Below are 13075 nucleotides of genomic sequence, written 5' to 3'. Positions count from 1 at the left end.
AGGACAGCTCATAATAATGGAAGGACATCAAACACATGGAACCATGTGTTTGAAGTATTTGAAAACATTCCACCAATTCCTCTCCAGCCGTTACCACGAGCCTGTTCTCTCCAATTAAGGTGCCACCAGCCTCCTGTGACTTGCAGTAAATATATACACACATTAAAATACAAAAACACAGTCATGGGAAGCACAAATAAAACATCCCAAATTACCCAGAAAAACAGTTACATTCTTCCACAAATAAGTCATCCATTAATACTTTAATGGGTAACAGAATATCAAGATGAAATATATTTTGAATTTTGTTCCAGCAATACGGTGCATTAAAACTAAAAGCAGATTTACCTCGCTCAGTGGAGACCCTAGGAAACTCAAGAGTTAACCAATCCCGTTAACGGGTTAGGCAACTCAGGTGTCTATACTTCAACAGCAAAGTTAGATAAGATGGAAGTTTATGAAGTAGGGCCTTGTAAACATAAAAGGAGTAATATAGAGCTCTACGGGTCTTTAGCGAAGTCCAGCCAACCTTTCGATACCAGATGCAGTGATGAATATCAAAAGTGTCTCCTGTAACAAAATGAAGGGCACGATGGTAGATGGCATCCAAAGGTTTAAGAGTAGCATCAGAAGCACTTTGATAAATCATATCACCATAATCAAGAACAGATAAAGGTTCACTGAATAATCCGCTTCCTACTGCTTAGAGAAAGGCACTATCTGTTTCCGTAGGAAAAGACAACTTTAAATCCTAGCTTCTTAAAGTTAAACATCAAATCCATAACATATGGACTTGATGAAGCTGCCCGACTAGAGCTACCTGCTGCAGAAAGGTAAGATTTCTCCATCACTTTATGTAGAATACTTAGCTAGATCTTCTGTCGGCTGATGGTGTGAATTGACTGAGAAATAATGAACCTCCGTTACTGTAAATGGTTACATATCTGGAGGTTTGCATAGCTAACTTAGGAATTGCTTACACATACAACAACATCCAGTCAAGCTATAGACCAGGGGTGTCAAACTCATACCGTGGAGGGCTTAGTGTCTGCACTATTAAGACCTAGACAATTAAGACCAAGACAACTAGGTGAGGGGAGGGGTGAGGGGAGTTCTTTAATAATTAGCGACCTTAATTCATCAATCATGTTCAATTATGTGTGTGTGTGTGTGTGTGTGTGTGTGTGTGTGTGTGTGTGTGTGTGTGTGTGTGTGTATTCTGAATGTTCCCGCAGGAGAAAAGCACAGTATGGCATCTGAGCTGATCATCATGAATGTCATGTAGTCATCAGCCAATACAGTAAGTTAAAATAACACTTTTAATTGGTATGGGTATACTAAACCAACGTCTTTTCCTACTCACTGAAGGCAGATGTAGGCTATACCCTTCAGTTGTGAACACGACTATTGCTGTGATATTTGGCCTACTTCTCTGAATGTATACAGGTGTAGGATCACCCTGTTGTTGCAGGAAATGTCCTGCACAGCAGGAAATGCAAACTTGTACTGTATTCAAGATTTAAAAAGGCTGAAATTTCCACTTTAAATATATCACTATTCTTAGACGTCAGCTGAGACCCTCCTCTCCTTCCCCACCCTTCAAAGAAATACCCCAATTTACACTTCCTGTTAAGCATGATGCTCTCAAAGTGTCTCTCCATTTCTCTCATGTCGTGTGGTTTTAGCTCACTCTCCCTTTCTCTCCAGGATACATCAGGGGAAGTTGTTTTTCTGTTGGCACCAATCCCATGCTGACAGGCTGCCAAGTCAACTACTTTATCCCCCTCATACTAAACTTTGCTCACTCTTGTTCAACTGCCCTTTGATTAAATCAGTTAAATTCAATGTTCAAGTGTGATTTTTACTGACCGTTGACAGATAGAGGGATGTGGGTGTGGGGGGAGAGAGTGTCGTGGAAATATTCACTCAATCATATTTCTCCGATACCGGAACTTGTGAATTCAAAATAGACTTTATTACAAAGTAACAAGCCGAGCTGGCAAACGGACCAACTACCGGACTCAGTCTGTCCACTCCTTTTATACAGTTTCATGCTTATACCAGTTTCATAGTCCCTCCATTTTATGCTAATAACCATATCCCCTTGGCTTTACTCCACTATTGTTTCCAAATCTAAGTTCTTTCCTCTAGGCGGGGTTTCCCCTCCCCTCTAGTTCCTTGGATCAATTATATTGGTGGCACACCTATACATTATTTCCAGAAAGTAATAAGTGCAGATTACTACAAGCAATTATAAGATTGCTACATGCCATTATCGGACTATAATATTACTACGGGCCATTATAGGATTAAGTACAGATAACTATAGGCCATTATAGAATTATACCAATAAGTATACTTAATCCCAGGATTACACATAGTGCCTTTGCTTACTTCCTTTAGTGCTATTTAGCTTCTTAACAGAAAACACCCATAAGAGTGGATAGATGGGTGTAGATGGGATTGGTTGAAGAAACTCCCTTTCCCCCTACCTCCCTTCCTTCTCTTGATAAGTAATACAAGTGAATGAAATTGCTGCATATATCCTGTGATCCAAAATCAAATAAAATATTTTCTACGCTACAAGCTAAGACAAAATTAGATTTCATGATATTACTTTGTCTTTACACATCTATTTACTACAGGCAAAATGCAGTCACCCTCCACCAGTTAGCACTTCCTGTTTTTAAGCCTGTTTGCACATTTTAAGGTAAAGCACTTTGAATGAAGTATCAAAAATGTGACACTGGCTGTATTATTATGCATATCAGGCTTGAGGCTACAGCCCACGAACAAATGACCAGACAGGATACCCCACACTCCTCCAGTACACTCTTCTCCCCGTCCCCACTTACTTACACACATACAATTCAAGAAAGATCTGTGTGTATTCACAAAGTCTCTCATTAAATGGTCTGCGTCTCAATTTCCTGCAACAGGGTGATCAAATTAAGATCCGACACCTGTATACATATATTCTTTCCATGAAATAGACTGACCAGGTGAATCCAGGTCAAAGCTATGATCCTAGATTGATGTCACTTGTTAAATGTACTTCAATCAGTGTAGATGAAGGACCGGAGACAGGTTAAATAGTGTTTTTTTAAGTCTTGAGACATGGATTGTGTATGTGTGCCATTCAGAGTGTGAATGGGCAAGACAAAAACATTGAAGTGCCTTTGAACGGGGTATGGTAGTAGGCACCAGTTTGTGTCAGGAACAGCAACGCTGCTAGGATTCTTCTGCTTAAGTATCTCATGTGTATCAAGAATGGTCAGAATGGACATCCAGCCAACTAGACACAACTGTGGGAAGCATTGGAGTCAACATGGGCCAACATCCGTGCGGAACGATTTTGACACCTTGTAGAGTCCATGTGCCATGAATTGAGGCTGTTCTGAGGTTTTCCTAATGTTTGGTATTGTTGAAACAATAGTCGTATTCACAACTGAAGAGTATAGCCTATGTCTGCCTTTCAGTGAGCACGAAAGGATGTAGGTGATGTATACACATACCAATAAAAGGGCTTATTTTAATTTTTTCCCCTTTCATTATGATGCGGTGGATTACACGTTCACCGTCTACCGTAGCACTGTAGTAACTATCACACTCAACTGAACGACTTGATTAGTGTAGTGTTAGCTAGCTACATAGTTGTCTTTGCTGTCTTCGTCCAAGATAATTGTGTAGTTTAGAGTGTGGAGTCTTAGAGTGATAATTGCGTTATTATCGTATTTCGTCGTCCTCCTATCTGCCTAGCAGCTAGCCAGCTAGCATACGTTCACCGGCTACCGTAGCACTGTAGTAACTATCACACTCAACTGAACGACTTGATTAGTGTAGTATTAGCTAGCTACATAGTTGTCTTTGCTGTCTTCGTATCCAAGATAATTGTGTAGTTTAGAGTGTGTAGTCTTAGAGTGATTATCTTAATTCACCGAGGTTAGCTAGCCAGCTATTTTGTCGTCCTTAACGTAGGAGACACTCCTAGCTAGCCAATAGCCAGCCAACGTCTACTGAATAGAACTTTCGCATTCTGGTCGCATTCCGCTTCGCTCCACAGGTAGTATCACATTTTCATTTCATTTCATTACAGTCCCAACGGTGTGATTTGTTTGATCGTAGCTAGCTACATAGCTAGCTACATAGCCGTCTTTGTTTCAAAGATAATTGTGTAGTCTAGAGCGATTTTCTAGGTTAGCTAGCCAGCTATTGTCGTTCTCCTAACGCAACGTAACGTAACCAACACTGCTAGCTAGCCAGCTAGCTCCCGAAAAGCAGCATTGTAGAAACTTCACACTCAACGGTACGACTTGATTAGGGTAGTGTCAACAACGCAGCTAGCCTACCCCAGCAGTACTGTATCATTTTAATCATTTTAGTCAATTAGATTCTTGCTACGTAAGCTTAACTTTCAGAACATTCGAGACGTGTAGTCCACTTGTCATTCCAATCTCCTCTGCATTAGCGTAGCCTCTTCTCTAGCCTGTCAACTATGTGTCTGTCTATCCCTGTTCTCTCCTCTCTGCACAGACCATACAAACGCTCCACACCGCATGGCCGCGGCCACCTAATCTGGTGGTCCCAGCGCGCACGACCCACGTGGAGTTCCAGGTCTCCGGTAGCCTCTGGAACTGCCGATCTGCGGCCAACAAGGCAGAGTTCATCTCAGCCTATGCCCCCTCCAGTCCCTCGACTTCTTGGCTCTGACGGAAACATGGATCACCACAGACAACACCGCTACTCCTACTGCTCTCTCTTCGCCCGCCCACGTGCTCTCGCACACCCCGAGAGCTTCTGGTCAGCGGGGTGGTGGCACCGGGATCCTCATCTCTCCCAAGTGGTCATTCTCTCTTTCTCCCCTTACCCATCTGTCTATCGCCTCCTTTGAATTCCATGCTGTCACAGTTACCAGCCCTTTCAAGCTTAACATCCTTATCATTTATCGCCCTCCAGGTTCCCTCGGAGAGTTCATCAATGAGCTTGATGCCTTGATAAGCTCCTTTCCTGAGGACGGCTCACCTCTCACAGTTCTGGGCGACTTTAACCTCCCCACGTCTACCTTTGACTCATTCCTCTCTGCCTCCTTCTTTCCACTCCTCTCCTCTTTTGACCTCACCCTCTCACCTTCCCCCTACTCACAAGGCAGGCAATACGCTCGACCTCATCTTTACTAGATGCTGTTCCTCCACTAACCTCATTGCAACTCCCCTCCAAGTCTCCGACCACTACCTTGTATCCTTTTCCCTCTCGCTCTCATCCAACATTTCCCACACTGCCCCTACTCGGATGGTATCGCGCCGTCCCAACCTTCGCTCTCTCTCCCCCGCTACTCTCTCCTCTTCCATCCTATCATCTCTTCCCTCTGCTCAAACCTTCTCCAACCTATCTCCTGATTCTGCCTCCTCAACCCTCCTCTCCTCCCTTTCTGCATCCTTTGACTCTCTATGTCCCCTATCCTCCAGGCCGGCTCGGTCCTCCCCTCCCGCTCCGTGGCTCGACGACTCATTGCGAGCTCACAGAACAGGGCTCCGGGCAGCCGAGCGGAAATGGAGGAAAACTCGCCTCCCTGCGGACCTGGCATCCTTTCACTCCCTCCTCTCTACATTTTCCTCCTCTGTCTCTGCTGCTAAAGCCACTTTCTACCACTCTAAATTCCAAGCATCTGCCTCTAACCCTAGGAAGCTCTTTGCCACCTTCTCCTCCCTCTTGAATCCTCCTCCCCTCCCCCCCTCCTCCCTCTCTGCAGATGACTTCGTCAACCATTTTGAAAAGAAGGTCGACGACATCCGATCCTCGTTTGCTAAGTCAAACGACACCGCTGGTTCTGCTCACACTGCCCTACCCTGTGCTCTGACCTCTTTCTCCCCTCTCTCTCCAGATGACATCTCGCGTCTTGTGACGGCCGGCCGCCCAACAACCTGCCCGCTTGACCCTATCCCCTCCTCTCTTCTCCAGACCATCTCCGGTGACCTTCTCCCTTACCTCACCTCGCTCATCAACTCATCCCTGACCGCTGGCTACGTCCCTCCCGTCTTCAAGAGAGCGAGAGTTGCACCCCTTCTGAAAAAACCTACACTCGATCCCTCCGATGTCAACAACTACAGACCAGTATCCCTTCTTTCTTTTCTCTCCAAAACTCTTGAACGTGCCGTCCTTGGCCAGCTCTCCCGCTATCTCTCTCAGAATGACCTTCTTGATCCAAATCAGTCAGGTTTCAAGACTAGTTATTCAACTGAGACTGCTCTTCTCTGTATCACGGAGGCGCTCCGCACTGCTAAAGCTAACTCTCTCTCCTCTGCTCTCATCCTTCTAGACCTATCGGCTGCCTTCGATACTGTGAACCTTCAGATCCTCCTCTCCACCCTCTCCGAGTTGGGCATCTCCGGCGCGGCCCACGCTTGGATTGCGTCCTACCTGACAGGTCGCTCCTACCAGGTGGCGTGGCGAGAATCCGTCTCCTCATCACGTGCTCTCACCACTGGTGTCCCCCAGGGCTCTGTTCTAGGCCCTCTCCTATTCTCGCTATACACCAAGTCACTTGGCTCTGTCATAACCTCACATGGTCTCTCCTATCATTGCTATGCAGACGACACACAATTAATCTTCTCCTTTCCCCCTTCTGACGACCAGGTGGCGAATCGCATCTCTGCATGTCTGGCAGACATATCAGTGTGGATGACGGATCATCACCTCAAGCTGAACCTCGGCAAGACGGAGCTGCTCGTCCTCCCGGGGAAGGACTGCCCGTTCCATGATCTCGCCATCACGGTTGACAACTCCATTGTGTCCTCGTCCCAGAGCGCTAAGAACCTTGGCGTGATCCTGGACAACACCCTGTCGTTCTCAAATAACATCAAGGCGGTGGCCCGTTCCTGTAGGTTCATGCTCTACAACATCCGCAGAGTACGACCCTGCCTCACACAGGAAGCGGCGCAGGTCCTAATCCAGGCACTTGTCATCTCCCGTCTGGATTACTGCAACTCGCTGTTGGCTGGGCTCCCTGCCTGTGCCATTAAACCCCTACAACTCATCCAGAACGCCGCAGCCCGTCTGGTGTTCAACCTTCCCAAGTTCTCTCACGTCACCCCGCTCCTCCGCTCTCTCCACTGGCTTCCAGTTGAAGCTCGCATCCGCTACAAGACCATGGTGCTTGCCTACGGAGCTGTGAGGGGAACGGCACCTCAGTACCTCCAGGCTCTGATCAGGCCCTACACCCAAACAAGGGCACTGCGTTCATCCACCTCTGGCCTGCTCGCCTCCCTACCACTGAGGAAGTACAGTTCCCGCTCAGCCCAGTCAAAACTGTTCGCTGCTCTGGCCCCCCAATGGTGGAACAAACTCCCTCACGGCGCCAGGACAGCGGAGTCAATCACCACCTTCCGGAGACACCTGAAACCCCACCTCTTTAAGGAATACCTAGGATAGGATAAAGTAATCCTTCTCACCCCCCCCCCCCTTAAAAGACCTAGATGCACTATTGTAAAGTGGCTGTTCCACTGGATGTCATAAGGTGAAAGCACCAATTTGTAAGTCGCTCTGGATAAGAGCGTCTGCTAAATGACTTAAATGTAAATGTAACTTATTGTATTGGCTGATGTAATTACATGAAGTTCATGATGATCACATGAGATGCCATACTGTGATTTCCTGCTGCGGGAACATTCAGAACTCTCTCACACCACAAACACACACGCACAGATCTGCTCTGACTATTGCTTGATTGGATATTGTTGTATGTGTAAGCAATAGCTAAGTTAGCTAAGGAAAGTGCCAGATAGGTAACCATTTATAATATCTGCTGTTCATTATTGTTCAGTCAATAAACACCAGCAGCTGACAGAAGATCTAGCTAAATTGGCTTCAGAAAGTAATGGAGAAATCTGGCCTTTCTGCAGCAGGTAGCTCTGGCCGGGCAGCTACATCTTGTAGCATGTTGAGGGACTAACTTACTTCCAATAGCTATTACTAGCTAGCATGTCTATAGTCATTAACCAGGTGGGTCTAGCTTGCAACCTGCTAGCTAGAGCAAGCCAACTGTCACGCTGGTATAAAGAATTTTGGAGACAGACGCAGGAATACACAATAGGGGTTTTTAATACACACAAAACAAACATGTATACAAAAACACTGGGCTGTACCCAAACAAAAGAGTGAGGGTAAACCTCATTGAACGCCATGGGACGATACCCGAAAGACACAATATATATAGCACGCAGCATAACAGCTGCACCAACGTATAGGTACTCACACCACCAACAGACATGGGAACAATAACCGACAAAGACAGAGGGAACAGAGCACACATATAACATACTAATCAGTGGGAATAGAGGCCAGGTGTGCGCAATGAAGGTTCCAGAGGGATCCATGACACCAACTTTGTTCAGCTGTTGTTGAGTTTGTTATATTGGCATGCTAACTTAATATTAAGTTCTGCATCTTAGCTAACATAAGTATTTTTATCTTCCTGTCACACTCACACAGTCTAATAATTTCTTTGTGCTGCCAACCCAGACTGTAAACACACACCCTAAGCCCCGTGAATATTCTATGAGGGGGGAGTGTGCTTCCAGGTGTGAACAAATAGAAAAAAACAAAAATAAAAAATGAAATTCTTATTGTTGTTATTTGTTTTTCATTATTCCGTGTCCAACCAATTTCAACAATATAAATGAGAAAACAAGTCTTCTCCAATTTTCATTTTTCAAATTCAGAAACAAAAAAAGAAAATGAGCTGTTTTCTGTTTTTCCATTTTTGACTCGACAATCAAAATAACAAAATGTACACGGACCTTGGAGGTCTGGAGAATTTGGTATTGTTCGTCACTGTTTTCAGACTAGGAAGGACACATTTTGCAGAGAGTTGTTCCATATGCTGTTTTGCAACATTGCAGAAAATGGAGAACCTGGAGGAAAAACTTAAATCTGTTTTGTCAGAAGTGTGCTTTATACACAAAATCGGTATACTCTAAAGATATTTGGATGGGGTTTTACAGTTTTTCTCAGTCGCTTTGGTGCATTTTTCACATCATCCCTAACATGTGCAAAATAATAAGTGCATTTCTCAGATCAATTTGTACAAACTGCAATATACAATAGATATGTTTCTAAAGCTAGTCAGTCACTAAAAATCCTTAGTACATCTCTCAAAAGTAAATATTCATGCCAATGATCATGTCAGTGTCATCAGAATGGTAAGTCATTGAGTCATTGTTCACAAGCATTTCGCTACACTCGCATTAACATCTGCTAACCATGTGTATGTGACAAATAAAATTTGATTTGATTTTGAACAAGGTCGTCAAAATGTTTAGGCATGTTGTCAATGTAACTGTGTACTTTAACAGTATTATATAGAAGAGAAAGAAACGCACACCTATTAAGACGAGGTGCTGGCTAGCGGAGTAGAAACTTGAAAATAAAAGAGAGCCGCACACTCTAGGAGCTCAGATGCAAAAATGTAATTACCAACGTTTCGACAGCCAAGCTGTCTTCATCAGGGTATAATCACAAACACTGCGGGATGACTCGTTTATATAGTGTCAAAAGACACAGGTGTCTGTAATCATGGCCAAGAGTGGCCTAATATCATTGGTTAGTAATCAAATATTAAAATGTCATACAAAGAACAGCATACAAACAACAAATGGATAGCATACGATCATAGATTAATTTGACTACACAAGTTTACAAACAATTACAATGGCAAAGTCACAATAATCACAAGAATGGCTTCAGATCAAAGTCTACGTTGAGACCGAAGGGCGCAAGGGTCTTTAAATTGAAGATCCAGGCAGCCTCTCGTCTTAACAATAAATTATCAAGGTCACCCCCTCTCCTAGGGAGAGTGACATGTTCGATGCCAATATAACGCAGAAACTAAATCGAGTGGCCTGCCTCCAAGAAGTGGGCCGCAACTGGATAAGTAAAGTTTTTACACCTAATGGTGCTACGATGCTCTGAGATACGTACTTTTAATTCGCACTTTGTTTTATCTACATAATTTTTACCACAAGGACAAGTTATAAGATAAATAACTGCCTTAGTTGAGCACGTAATAACACCTTTTATTGGGATCGATTTCCCTGTTTGTGGGTGTTTGAAGGATCTACATTTATAAGTGCCATTGCATTGAGCACAGCCATTACATTTATAATTTCCATCCAGTAGTTACATAGATATATGTTTTACCTGTACATACGGGTACCATAGCTCCTTAGCTCTGTCCTCATTCCTTTGGAATGGTACACGGTACAGCTGTTTCATACTCATCTGGTTTCTATGCAGCACCCTGTCGATGGTTGAGATGTTAACCATATGGATGTTTTCAAAGACATCGTTGTCTTCTATAATGGTCCTTTGTATTTCCCTGAGTCTCATGGCATTGTTTGCTAGGACCATGGTGCAAATAGCCTCCTCCTGTTGAGGTGTGAAAAGGCGTCCTCTGCCACCGGTTTGAGGTAATCTTGCAGTCCTATGTGGGGAAATGCAGTGATGCATCGCACACTTTCACATAGACAAAATCTATGCGAACACACATTTTACTGTAAAACTGTAACGGTTCTCTTGTAGTGAAGGAGAGTCGGACCAAAATGCGGCATGTGGATTGCGATCCAAAAACAAAAACAAAGAACGTAATGAACGTAACGAAAACCGAAACAGCCTATACTTGTGTAAACTAACACAGAGACAGGAACAAGGACACTAAGGACAATCACCCACCAAACACTCAAAGAATATGGCTGCCTAAATATGGTTCCCAATCAGAGATAACGATAAACACCTGCCTCTGATTGAGAACCACTTCAGACAGCCATAGACTTAACTAGAACACCCCACTAAGCTACAATCCCAATACATACACAACACATACAAAAACCCATGCCACACCCTGGCCTGACCAAATAAATGAAGATAAACACAAAATACTTCGACCAGGACGTGACAGAACCCTCCCCCCCCCCCCCCCCCCCCCTTAAGGTGCGGACTCCCGGACGCACCTCAAAACAATAGGGAGGGTCCGGGTGGGCGTCTGTCCATGGTGGCGGCTCCGGTGCAGGACGTGGACACCACTCAATCAATGTCTTAGTCCCTCCTGCTCGCGTCCCTGGATAGTCTACCCTCGCCGCCGACCATGGCCTAGTAGTCCTCACCCAGAAACCCACTGGACTGAGGAGCAGATCGGGACTGAGGGGCAGCTCGGGACTGAGGGGCAGCTCGGGACTGAGGGGAAGCTCGGGACTGAGGGGAAGCTCAGGCAGGTTGATGGATCTACCAGATCCTGGCTGACTGGCGGATCTGGCAGATGCTGGCTGACTGGCGGATCTGGAAGAGTCTGGTTGACTGGCGGATCTGGAAGAGTCTGGTTGACTGGCGGATCTGGAAGAGTCTGGTTGACTGGCGGATCTGGAAGAGTCTGGTTGACTGGCTGATCTGGAAGAGTCTGGTTGACTGGCGGATCTGGAAGAGTCTGGTTGACTGGCAGATCTGGAAGAGTCTGGTTGACTGGCGGATCTGGAAGAGTCTGGTTGACTGGCGGATCTGGAAGAGTCTGGTTGACTGGCGGATCTGGAAGAGTCTGGTTGACTGGCTGATCTGGAAGAGTCTGGTTGACTGGCGGATCTGGAAGAGTCTGGTTGACTGGCAGATCTGGAAGAGTCTGGTTGACTGGCAGATCTGGAAGAGTCTGGTTGACTGGTTGACTGGCAGATCCGGAAGAGTCTGGCTGACTGGCAGATCTGGAAGAGTCTGGCTGACTGGCAGATCTGGCAGATCCTGGCTGACTGGCGGATCCTGGCCGACTGGCAGTTCTGGCAGATCCCGGCTGACTGGCGGATCTGGAAGAGTCTGGTTGACTGGTGGATCTGGAAGAGTCTGGTTGACTAGCAGATCTGGAAGAGTCTGGTTGACTGGCAGATCTGGAAGAGTCTGGCTGACTGGCGGATCCTGGCAGACTGACGGATCTGGCTGCTCCATGCTGACTGGCGGCTCTGGCTGCTCCGTGCAGACTGGCAGCTCCTTACAGACTGACAGCTCCGTGCAGACTGGCAGCTCTGTGCAGACTGGCAGCTCCTTGCAGACTGGCAGCTCTATGCAGACTGGCAGCTCTGGCTGCTCCATGCAGACTGACAGCTCTGGCTGCTCCATGCAGACTGACAGCTCTGGCTGCTCCATGCAGACTGACATCTCTGGCTGCTCCATGCAGACTGGCAGCTTCATGCAGACTGACAGCTCTGGCTGCTTCATGCAGACTGACATCTCTGGCTGCTTCATGCAGACTGACTGCTCTGGCTGCTCCATGCAGGCTGGCAGCTCTGGCTGCTTCATATAGGCTGGCAGCTCTGGCTGCGCTGAACAGGCAGGAGACTCCAGCAGCGCTGTAGAGGAGGAAGGTTCTGGCAGCGCTGAACAGGCAGGAGACTCCGGCAGCGCAGGAGAGGAGAAAGGCTCCTGCAGCGCTGAACAAGCGGGAGACTCTGACAGCGCTGGAGATGAGGAAGGCTCTGGCAGTGCTAGATAGACGAGAGACTCTGGCAGCGCTGGAGAGGCGAAAGGCTCTGGCAGCGCTGGGCAGACTGGCGGCGCTGGGCAGACTGGCGGCACAGGCGGCGCTGGGCAGACGGGAAGCTCCGGCAACGCTGGAGGGGAAGGCTCCGGCAGCGCTGGACAGGCGGGACACACACAGGAAGCCTGGTGCGGGGAGCTGGCACTAGTGGTACCGGGCCACGCACCTCCGGGTGAGTGCAAGGAACAGGACACACCGGGTTGTGAAGGTGTACTGGAGACCTGGTGTGTATAGCCGGCATCAAATCCCCCGGAACTCCAACACACGTTTCAGGCTGAGTACGAGGAACTGACACGGGTGACATCGGACAGCTAACACGCTCCTCAGGGCGAATGCCGTGCATACTATGCCAAACCAACAGCTTTCTCTCTACTCTGTCCAATACATCCTCAACACTCTCAGACTCAGCACTCAGCTTCGCCGACAGCTCCAATTCCATCCATGGCTCCTTACAGTAAACAGGGGGAGTTGGCTCAGGTCTGACTCCTGACTCTGCCACACTCTCCC

Source organism: Oncorhynchus nerka, linkage group LG23, assembly GCF_034236695.1.
Source record: "Oncorhynchus nerka isolate Pitt River linkage group LG23, Oner_Uvic_2.0, whole genome shotgun sequence".
In the NCBI taxonomy this organism is placed as follows: domain Eukaryota; kingdom Metazoa; phylum Chordata; class Actinopteri; order Salmoniformes; family Salmonidae; genus Oncorhynchus; species Oncorhynchus nerka.
Note: the sequence above shows the minus strand (reverse complement) of the source record.